The sequence below is a fragment of the Rhincodon typus genome, unplaced genomic scaffold, assembly GCF_021869965.1.
Source record: "Rhincodon typus isolate 14 unplaced genomic scaffold, sRhiTyp1.1 hic_rhity00005076, whole genome shotgun sequence".
NCBI lineage: Eukaryota > Metazoa > Chordata > Chondrichthyes > Orectolobiformes > Rhincodontidae > Rhincodon > Rhincodon typus.
The window spans coordinates 1-11,650 of record NW_025970714.1 but is presented as its reverse complement, the minus strand read 5'-3'; the positions used below and the strand labels follow the sequence as shown (position 1 = coordinate 11,650).

The following is an 11,650-nucleotide window of genomic DNA, read 5'->3' as shown; positions in this document are numbered from 1 at the left end:
CCTAACCTGTTCTTCCTCCCACCTATCCCCTCCTCCCACCTCAAGCCGCACCCCCATCTCCTACCGACCAACCTCATCCTGCCCCCTTGACCTGTCCGTCCTCCCTGGACTGACCTATCCCCTTCCTAACTCCCTACCTACACTCACCTTTACTGATTCCATCCCGCCTCTTCGACCTATTTGTTTCCTCTCCACCTATCCTCTCCTCTATCCCTCTTCTATCCGCCTCCCACTCTCTCCCGATTTATTTCGGAACCCCCTTCCCCTCCCCCTTTTCTGATGAAGGGTCTAGGCCCGTAACGTCAGCCTCTCTGCTCCTATGATGCTGCTTGGCCTGCTGTGTTCATCCAGCCCTGCACCTTGTTGTCCGGGAAAATTCAGGCATCCCAGTTGAATACATTGAATGCCCACAGAACAGACAGGAATTAATTCATTGGTGCAACAGTGCTGCATTACTACCTCAGGTCTTAGACAGAGGGCAGAATGAAAACTGCATCACTAAGGGGGCAACTGGATTTAAATCAGGGAACCTCTTGATCTGCAATCAAATGCTCTACCACTGAGCCATACCCCCACATGAGTACTTTGCTTGTTGGTTATCTTTGCAACTTACATTTTTCCAGAATTAAAATTAATGAAAGCAGAAAGTGTTGCCAATACCCAGCAGGTATCCAGAACCTGCAGCATTTTCTTTTTGTTTATGCAAGTTAAGTTACCAAGGGAGTGCCTCAATTTGGACCATGAACAGAATGATCTCTTCCAAACGCTCTACCTCCAAAGATACCTGTACAGAACACTGCAGAATTTAGATGTTTAGTGAAAGTTTTCAAATGCGGTTTTAATCATTACAGAAAGGATAATAATTTGAAAGACAGAGGGTTGAATAACAAGGGACTGAAATGGATGGGATCCCTCTGTGAATGAACCAAAAACCAACAGAATGGACAGGAATCCACTCATCAGTAGCTCATTGTTTCATCATGACAATGGACTGTGGATGGAGGGAAATGTTCAAAACTTTAATTTATCCTGGTTCCATGTTAAATTACTGTGGGAGATGTTTGTATTTAAATGAGGTTCAGTGTTCGTTCTAAGCTATGCAATGGTGTAGCTGCTTGGAGGTTCTGAGGAATCAGATGATGATTGCTGTGCCATTTCCAGAAACATGGACCTTGGAAGTCGGCACAGTGGGAAAAAATAATTAGGAGGAAATTATGATTTAAAGGTGATGAGAATTGGATCACTGAGAGACACCTGGGTTTGAAATCCTTGATGGACTTATAGATGGAAATGTTTGCAGGTTACATGTTCTCAGAATGAATCTTCCTTAACTGAGGAAGAACCTGAATTTGAACCAGTGACCACTTGAATGACACTCTAATCCTCTGATATATTTTGCATTATTGTCAAAAAGGTTAATGGTGGTTTTTGTGAACAATATTTGAATTATCACTGAAAGGGTGAATGATTTACAATACTTTGGGTAAGAAACAAATGACTGGAATGAATCAGATACTATTGTCAACGATCCAAATACCAATGGATTAAACAGTAAACCATTTATTCTTTAGATCATGTTTCATTGTTACTTTGGACATTGGGAAGAGGGAAGAGAAGATTCATGAGATTGATTCCAGAGATGAGAGCTTTGCTTTATGAAGAGAGATTAGACAGTTTAGCCTAATTCTCTGGAGATTAGAAGTGTGAGCGGAGATCTAACTGAGGTATGTAAGATGCTAAAAGGGGTTGTCAACGTAGACATAGAAAGGATCTTTCCTCATGTGGGCAATCTAGAAGAAGAAGTCAGAGCTTTAGAATAAGCAGTAGCAGATTAAAAGCCACTGATGAGGAGGAATTACTTCTCTCAAAGGTTCAGGAATCTGTGGAATTCTGGGTGGATGCTGATACATTGAATAAATTTAATGAAGAGATAGTCAGATTTTAATTAGTAATGGGTGGAGGAGTTATGGAAAGCAGGCAGAAAAGTGGAACTGAGGCTGAGATGAGATACACCATGACTATATTAAATGACAGAGCAGACTAAAGGAGTTGATTTGCTTACTCCTGTTTTCAGTTCTTACGCTCACATTACCTAAAGCACAATCATTTCTTAGGCTTCAGTAAGGAGCGAGTAACTGGGATAAATCAGATAGTTCTGTGGTATAAGGTAAAGATCAACAGAACAGGCAGGAAGCTATTCAGCAATGCTGCATTCCTAATTCAGATCTCTGAGAAAGCAAAATTCAAACTAGTAAGGGACTACCTGGATTTGAACCAGGGACCTCTTGATCTGCAGTCAAATGCTCTACCACTGAGCTACAGCCCCAGCAGTGAGCACCTTTCTATTGGATATCTTTGTAACTTACATTTTACCAGCGTGAAAATTCATGAAAGTGAAATATGCCGTAGATATCCAGCAGGTGTCCAGCACCAGCAGTATTTTCTTTTCGTTTATGCAAGTGAGGTTACAAAGGGAACACACAGATTTGGACCATAAACATTATGATCTTTTCCAACTGCTCTACCTCCAAACTATAACCCATGCAGAACACTCTGCAACATTGAAATGCTTAGTGATAGCTTTCAAGTGAGATTTTTTATCAATACCAAAATGAAAACAATTTGCAGCACAATCAAGGAATATCAAGGGTTTGAAGCGAACAGGATCACTCGGTTAATGAACTAAAAACAAACAGAATGGGCAGGAATCTGCTCATCTGTGGGTCACTGTTGCATTGCGACAATGGACTGTCGATGGAGGGAAATGTTCAAAACTTTATCTGCGATGTAAGTCAAAATATTGAGGAGAACATCTATATCTGAATGAGGAATGAGTATTTGCTCCAAGCTGTGCAGCTGAGTAGCTGCTTGGAGGCTCAAGTGCAGGCTGATTGCTGCGCCATTTCCAGAAATCATTGCTGCACACAGCCCTTGGAGGTCTGCTCAATGGGGAAAAAATAATCAGGAAGAAACTTAGATCAGGGGCCTCCAGAGTGATAAGCAAATACACTTCCATTGATCTATTTGTGTCAATACTTAAAAAGAGAGCAATTTGTAAGACAAGGAGTGAAAAACAAGGGATTGGGAATCAAATGTACAGGCTGGAATCCATTTCACCTTTGTCCTTGGGTAGAAAGCTCTATTAGGAACATTATTAGGAAGGTATTATTAGGCTTTCCTCAAAATGAAATGTGCTTATCAAAAGGTGCATGCAGATTTGAACCAGGAAACACTTCACTTTGAATTAGAACTTCAGCCTCATCAAAAAATAATGTGGAAATGATTCTCAAGGCATTGGGTAAGAAACAGTCATTGGAATAAATTAGCTAGCGCTGCCAATAATCCAAACATCAATTTTAAAAGTCCTGATATCAACTCAGTAAACCTTCATTGAACTGCGTCCAATGCCATTTCCAAAGATAAGGAATCTAACTATTTTATCAAGGTTTCTCCATTTTTACACTCCATTCCCTTTGAAGTAAAGGCCAACATTGCATTTGCATTTCCTATTTGCTTAAATTGTATGTTAGCTTTTTGTGATTTATTCACAAGGACTCCCAAATCCCTATGTGTTGTGACTTTCTGAAGTTTTTCTTAATTCAAATAATATAAACTTCTTCCATTCTGCCTGTTAAAGTACATTAATCGCACATTTTCAGATATTACATTCCATCTGTTAAGTTTTTGCACACTCACTTCACTGTCTATAACCCTCTGCAGACTCTTTCTGTCAGCCTCACCATTTGCCTTCCCACTTATTTTGTTTCATTTGTAAACTTGCCGATAGTATGCTCACTTTCCTCATTCAAGTCATTTATACATATCGTAACTAATTGTGACCGCAGCACTTATCCCTGTGGTATTCTATCAGTTACAGGTGGCCATCCTGAAAATGCCTACTTATCACAACTCTGTCTTTTACTAGTCAGCCAATCCTCTATCCATACTAACACCTCCAACACCATGACCCCTTATCTTTTAAGTAGCTTGACATGCAGTGTTGTATTGAACACATTTCGCAAATTCAGGCATATTACATCCACTGATTCCCCTTTATCTATCCTGCTCATTACCTCCTCAAAGAATTCCAGTAAAATTGTCTGGCATGGTTTCCATGCTGACTCTGCTAGATTGTATCATACATATTTAAAATTTTCTGCCATTATGTCGTTTACAATAGACTCCAACCTTTTCCAATAGTGATCCGTTAATGATCTAACTGACCTATAGTTGTCTATGTCTTTTCTTTCATTTTTTGGTAAGAATGCATTGGCAATTTTCCCATCCTTGGTAACTTTTCAAGAATATAAGGATACTCGGAAGATTATTAGCAGTGGATCCATTATCTTATCAATTAGTGGCAGCTAATTCTTTTAATGTCAAAGGATACATCTGATCAGGTTTAGGAGTACTTATGATCTTTAGCCCTATTAATTACCCTCATATTGTTTTATCTAATGATAGTTATTTATTTATTTCCTCTCCCACTCTGCCCTTGATTACTGAGTATTTTTTGAATGCTATCAATGGTTTCTACAGTGAAGACTGATGCAAAGTACACATTCAACTTCTCTGCCATTTCCTGGATCCTTGTCATTATTTTGCTAGCCTCATTCACTCTTCCTTATGTTAATTTTGGCCTCAGCCAGCAGCGAGAGGAGGAGCAGGAAGCCAGAAACAGCGGTGGGAGCAGGAATAGGCTGCCTGAGGTGGCAGTGGGAGCAGGAATAGACAGCCTGAGGTGGCAGTGGGAGCAGGAATAGGCTGCCTGAGGTGGCAGTGGGAGCAGGAATAGGCTGACCAAGATGGCAGTGGGAGCAGGAATAGGCTGCAAGGCAGCCAGAGAAGGCAGCCTGAGGAGGCAGTGGGTGCGAGGTCAAGCCTAGAGCAAGGGAGGTTAAGCCCTTGTGAGGAGTGTGAGCCTAGCATGGCCAGGTGCTTATGGACTGTGGTGTTGAACTGTTAACTGTGATTCTTTTGCTTTTTTCTACTTTTTAGTAAGAAGGACTGTATTGTTTAACTTTTTAACTTTGTTTCTTTATTTTTCTGCTTTCTACCTAAGATTCCGTACCTAGCTGCCTTTGTACCTAAAATGGCGCCATAAGCAATGACTAATCATGTGAATACATAGAACATATGCTCTATGAATACATGTGACGATGAAACTAGTTTAATTCAATTGTATATATTTAAAGAAGCTCTCGCTGTTCATTTTGATTTACCACCTAGTTAATTCTTAAAGTTTTATTTTCTCCTTCTCTATTCATTTTTTTGGTGAACCTTTGTTGCTTTCAACACTAAGGCTTACCACAAATCTTTGCCTCATTCTATTTGTTTTCAATGAAATACTTAACTTCCCTGGTTGATTTATCATTTATCCATAACCCTCCTTCCTCATAATGACAGCTCTCAAGTAAGATTTGTATCATTTTTGTAAAGAGAAATAATTTCCAAGACAATGGTACAAAGTAAAGGGCCCAACACCCCTCTACAGTCCTACGGCACCTTCCCCTGTAACCGGCGAAGGTGTAACACATGCCCATTTACCTCCTCTCTCTCCAGCACCCAAGGGCCCAAACATACCTTCCAGGTGAAGCAACACTTCACCTGCACTTCCCAGAATCTGCATTCACTGCTCGCAATGTGGTTTCCTCTACATTGGAGAAATGAAGCGTAGACTGGGTGACCGCTTCACAGAACATTTACATTCTGTTCGTAAAAAAGACCCAGAGCTTCCAGTTGCCTGCCACTTTAACACACCATCCAATTCCCTGGCCAACATCTCTGTCTCAGGCTTGCTGCAGTGTTCCAGTGAAGCTCAGCGCAAGCTGGAAGAACAACACCTAATTTTCTGAGATAACAAGGTGTAGAGCTGGATGAACACAACAGGCCAAGCAGCATCAGAGGAGCAGGAAAGCAGACGTTTTGGGCCTAGACCCTTCTTCAGAAATCTTCAGAAACCTAATTTTCTGCTTGGGGATGCTGCAGCCCTCTGGACTCAATATGGAGTTCAATAATTTTAGGGCCTAAATTCTCCCATGTCCTAGTCCTACACGACACACCAGGCCTTGTTATCACATAGGCTGCCATTACACACCTCCTATTGTTAGTCACCAACAGTCCCCATTAACAGCTGTTTACCCTCCGAGCCAGATCGTTATCAACTCCTTTGTCTATCCAACTACTTTTTTCTCTTTTTGGGCTCTATCCTTTATCCTATCGTTTACTCCCTACCCCAACCCCCTCCCTATCTTCTGCATAGAAACCGACGTTTCCTAGCTACCATCAGTTCTAAGGCAAGGTTGCCAGACCCGAAATGTTAACTCTGACTTTTTCTTCACAGATGCAGCCAAACCTGCTAAGCTTTTCCAACAACTTCTGTTTTTATTCCTGATTTACAGCATCTGTAGTCTTTTCAGTTTTTTTTCTAATCATATCTAATGTTAATTTATAATCAAAGATGAGCCTGTCCATTGAGTGGTTTATCCACTGTTTATGAAACTAAGTTCATATTCTTGAATGTTGGCACTCAGAACTAATGGCTGTATACCGAAAATATCTTTGATGTAAAATGCTTCAGAAAACACACCCTGTAGTAACAGTACTAACTTACCACAGAGTTTGAATGAAGTGTCTCTGAGTGTCTTAAAGGACAATAAGTTAAGGACTGATGATTTTGAGACTCTGGCGTTCTTCTAACTAGAATATCATTATCTCTTCAACAATGTCAAGAGAGTCATATACTTGAGCCACTCCCTACTTTCCCCCATTGCAGCAGCAACTACAGTGGACAAAATACTCAATTAGTTTTGAAGCATTTTGGGAGAAACAAGGATGTTGAAGACACTGAATAAAATGTTCTTCATTACTTTCAGAGATGGTCAAAAAGCCATTTGTGAAATGCTTGGTGCTGGCAATATTAATACTGACATGCACTCTAATGGCACGTTCAGCGGAACCTTAAGTGATGCATGGTATTTTCGTTGTCACATTTTCGCACAACTATATCAGTGTGAATGCAGGACTGGTATAGGTATTATAATGTAATGTGATACTGAGTAGTTGAAGGGGATGATTGCTCTGATTGTTACGTGTAATAAGAACATAAGAACATAAGAACTAAGAGCAGGAGTAGGCCATCTGGCCCCTCGAGCCTGCCCCGCCATTTAATAAGATCATGGCTGATCTTTGAGACTCAGCTCCATTTACCCGCCCACTCACCATAACCCTTAATTCCTTTACTGGTCAAAAATTTATCTAGCCTTGCCTTAAAAGCATTCAGCGAGGTAATTTCAACCATTTCACTGGGCAGGGAATTCCACAGATTCATAACCCTTTGGGTGAAGAAGTTCCTCCTGACCTCAGTCCTACATCTGCTTCCCTTTATTTTGAGGCGATGCCCTCTAGTCCTAGTTTCACCTGCTAGCGGAAACAACCTCCCTGCCTCCACTTTATCTATTCCCTTCATAATCTTGTATGTTTCTATAAGATCTCCCCTCATTCTTCTGAATTCCAATGAGTATAATCCCAGTCTACACAGTCTCTCCTCATAATCCAACCCTCTCAACTCTGGAATCAACCGAGTGAATCTCCTCTGCACCCCCTCCAGTGCCAGTGTATCTCTTCTCAAGTAAGGAGACTAAAACTGCACACAGTACTCCAGGTGTGGCCTCACCAGGACCCTATACAGCTGCAGCATAGCCTCCCTGTTTTTAAACTCCATCCCTCGAGCAATGGCAGACAAAATTCCATTTGCCTTTTTAATCACCTGCTGCACCTGCAATCCCACCTTCAGCGATTCATGCACAAGGACACACAAGTCCCTTTGCACAGCGGTGTGCTGCAATTTTTTACCGTTTAAAACATGCTGTTATTCCTAATGATATCCTAACTCTGTTCATGAAGATAGCCCTTGAAATTTACAAGTACATTTTCTTTTTAATGCATTTGCAGTCAGACTAGAAATGTAAGGATATGTAGAGACCACGGCAATTCTAACCCAAATGCTTAGAATATTTTAAACTATCAGATTAAAATATGTGAATACAGTGCACAGTAACAGCTACAGCATTTGCATTCACTGCTCAGAAATGCCTTTTATCTATCCTCACATTGTGTCACTTATGACTTAAATTTCTCCATGTTCTTTGATTTTTGGAGCCAGTGCCGATACATTTAGTGGTTCACATGGTTGGAACATGGACTTAAAATCAATTACTAGGCCAACTGTTTACCCTACCTGGTGAGTATTTTGAGGGGCTCATGTTCACAGTTACCTAATACAGACAGACAATGATTTGTAGCAACTTTCTGATACTTTACTGAGTTTGTTAGGATGCAGCAGTTTAGATATGGTCTATTAGTTAGTTAGACAAAGAAAGTATAAGACTGTGATAGATGAGAACATCCCAGTGATTCCGAACTGTTCTGTGGATTGGAGAAGCAGGAGTGGCAATTTGGAAGTGGTGGAACTTTTGTCGCTGACATTGTGCAGTCTTTGGTGGTAATAATCTTTGTTCTTCCTTTGGGCTGGTGTAATAGAACTCCCAGTCTTCTCTCAAGAAGATAGAACATAGAACAGTACAGCACAGTACAGGCCCTTTGGCCCACAATGTTGTGCCGAACTTTTACCCTAAACCTAAGGTCTGTCTATCCTCCACCCCTACCTTATACTATCATCCAGATGCCTATCTAAAAGGCCGCTTAAGTGCCCCTAATGAGGCCGACTCCACTACCCTCTCCGGCAATGCATTCCACGCCCCTACCACTCTCTGAGTAAAGAACCTACCTCTGACGTCTCCCCTATATCTACCTTCACTCACTTTAAATCTATGCCCCTCGTAATAGCTACCTCCACCCTAGGAAAAAGTCTCTGGCTGTCCACTCTATCTATACCTCTGATCATGTAGATGGTAGCTCATTTTCCTGATTTCTTTCTCTCCCTCTCTCCAATGTTGATATACCTTATTTTGGGAGCTGGTATTTGATGTTGAGTCAATCACCTGTCCGAACCCTTCTGGCCAATGACCATGGGCAGTAAACTCTTGCTGCCAGGATGACCACTCTCTCCTGCCCAACTGCACTTGAAAGCTAGTTTTCATTCCTTCTAAGAAGAAAATCTTGTAAGAAAATCAGTGAGGTCTCATGCGGCACAGGAAATACTAAATATGGAATACAAAGAGTACATAGTTTTAAAGGAGACCCCAATTTCCAACAAAGGAAGCTTTGTTTCTCATATGTGCTCAGGAAGGACAATGAAATATTACCAGTTAAAGCAAATTTTCAAAAACTACAGGCAATTACTGCACACTCTAATTTCCTCTTCAAGCTAATATATTTAATTGTTGTTGAAAGTATTAGGCATTATAGTGGTAGTCAACTGTCTGAGAAGTATCAGACTATGTATCTAAGCAGGAACAGACTGACAGTTTTAACTGCTTAGAGATTATGGAGTATGCATCAGGAAGACACCTTAGAGATATCTGCTAGTTTGATTGACTGAAGTGGATGAATGTTATTTCACAGGGGGGGGTGAATTATACTTGCACGAGTTAATAACTATGATTTTAGAAAGGAAAGAGAAGGTCAGACAGAATTGCATTTAATATTTGAACAGGCTAATTTGATTTGTTGATTGTCTTTTACCGTTGCTAAATAACTCTTGACAGGACAATTCTGCTCCAATTTCCCAGCATCACTTTGGCTAAAAGTTTCCAGGTCTTCAATAATTAAAAGTGGGAGAATTGGAGAACCCCATTGAAGTTCCAGACATTGTACAAGAGGTTTGCAGACTTTAATTATTATTGGGGAACTTAGATTTCAGAGTCATAGAACCATAGAATCACAGAATTATACAGTATGGAACAGACCATTTGACCCATCAAGTCTGTTTGCCTCCTGGGTGAAACCATTTCTCCACAATTCCCCTCTAAACCTCCTGCCCTTCACCTTAAAATTATGCTCCATTGTTATTGACTCTGCTAAGGGGAAATAAGGGGAACAGTTACTTTCTGTCCACCCTGTCCATGATCCTCCATAACCTTATAGACTTCAATCGCGTCCTCTTTCAGGAATCTCTGCTCTAAAGAAAATAACCCAAGATTGCCCTCTGTTCATAGCTAAAACGCTCTATCCCAAGCAACATTCTGGCTAATCTCCTCTGAACTTCCTCCTATGCAATCACATCCTTCCTATAGTGCAGTGACCAGAACTGCATGCAGCGCTCCAGCTATGATCTAACCAAAGTTCTGTACTGGTCCAACATAACCTCCCTGCACTTAAAATCTCTGCCACAACTGATAAAGGCAAGTGACCTGTTTACTTTCTTAACTATCCTATTAACCTGTTCTGCTGCTTTGAGTGATCTGTGGACAAGCAGCCCAAGATCCCTCTGTTCCTCTGAACTTCTGAGTGTCCTGCCATTCATTGTGTACTCTCTTGTCTTGTTCCTTCTTCCAAAGTGTATCACCTCACACTTTTCAGGGTTAGACTCCATCTGTCACTGATTTGTCCACCTGACTAATCTGTTTATAACATCCTGTAAACTAAGACCTCCTTCCTCACTGTTGAACCAATCCTTGTGCCATCCGCAAACTTACTTATCATCCGGCTCTCCCAAATTCTCCTCCATGTCATTTATGTATATATATCAAGAACAGTAAAGGACCCAATACAGATTGCTGTGGTCTGCCACTGGACATCAGCTTCCTGCAACACAAAAAGCCTCCCTCGACCTCTTCATCTCCAACTGCCATCGAGACATCAATCGCCTCAACCTCTCCACCCCTCTCACCGACTCCAACCTCTCCCCCGCAGAACGTGCAGCCCTCCGCTCCAATCCCAACTTCACCATAAAACCCGCGGACAAGGGAGGTGCAGTTGTAGTATGGCGCACTGACCTCTACATCGCCGAGGCCGGACGCCAACTCTCCGACACCTCCTCCTACCGCCCCCTTGATCATGACCCCACCCCTGAGCACCAAACCATCATCTCACAAACCATCCACAACCTCATCACCTCAAGTGACCTCCCACCCACGGCCTCCAACCTCATCGTTCCCCAACCTCGCACTGCCCGCTTCTATCTCCTTCCCAAAATCCACAAACCTGAATGCCCCAGTCGACCCATTGTCTACGCCTGCTCCTGCCCCACCGAACTGATCTCCAACTATCTAGACTCCATTTTCTCCCCCTTGGTCCAGGAACTCCCTACCTATGTCCGTGACACCACCCACGCCCTCCACCTCCTCCAGAACTTCCAATTCCCCGGTCCCCAACACCTCATCTTTACCATGGACGTCCAGTCCCTCTACACCTGCATTCCCCATGCAGATGGCCTTAAGACCCTCCGCTTCTTCCTGTCCCGCAGGCCCGACCAGTTCCCCTACACTGATATCCTCATCCGCTTAGCCGAACTCGTCCTCACCCTCAACAACTTCTCTTTCAATTCCTCCCACTTCCTACAGACAAAGGAGGTAGCCATGGGTACCCGCATGGGCCCAAGCTACGCCTGCCTCTTTGTAGGTTACGTGGAACAATCCCTCTTCCGTACCTACACCGGCCCTAAACCCCACCTCTTCCTCCGTTACGTTGATGACTGTATTGGCGCCGCCTCGTGCTCCCACGAGGAGCTCGAACAGTTCATACACTT

At 42.2% G+C, this 11,650-nt stretch overlaps 1 non-coding gene across 1 annotated transcript; it reads right to left on the bottom strand.

Annotated features, from left to right (window-relative positions):
• Positions 1 to 2,254: 2,254 nt before the first annotated feature.
• On the bottom strand, positions 2,255 to 2,326 carry trnac-gca. The gene has a single exon. It is a non-coding gene; the product is annotated as a tRNA-Cys (tRNA).
• Between the last annotated feature and the right edge of the window lie 9,324 nt (positions 2,327 to 11,650).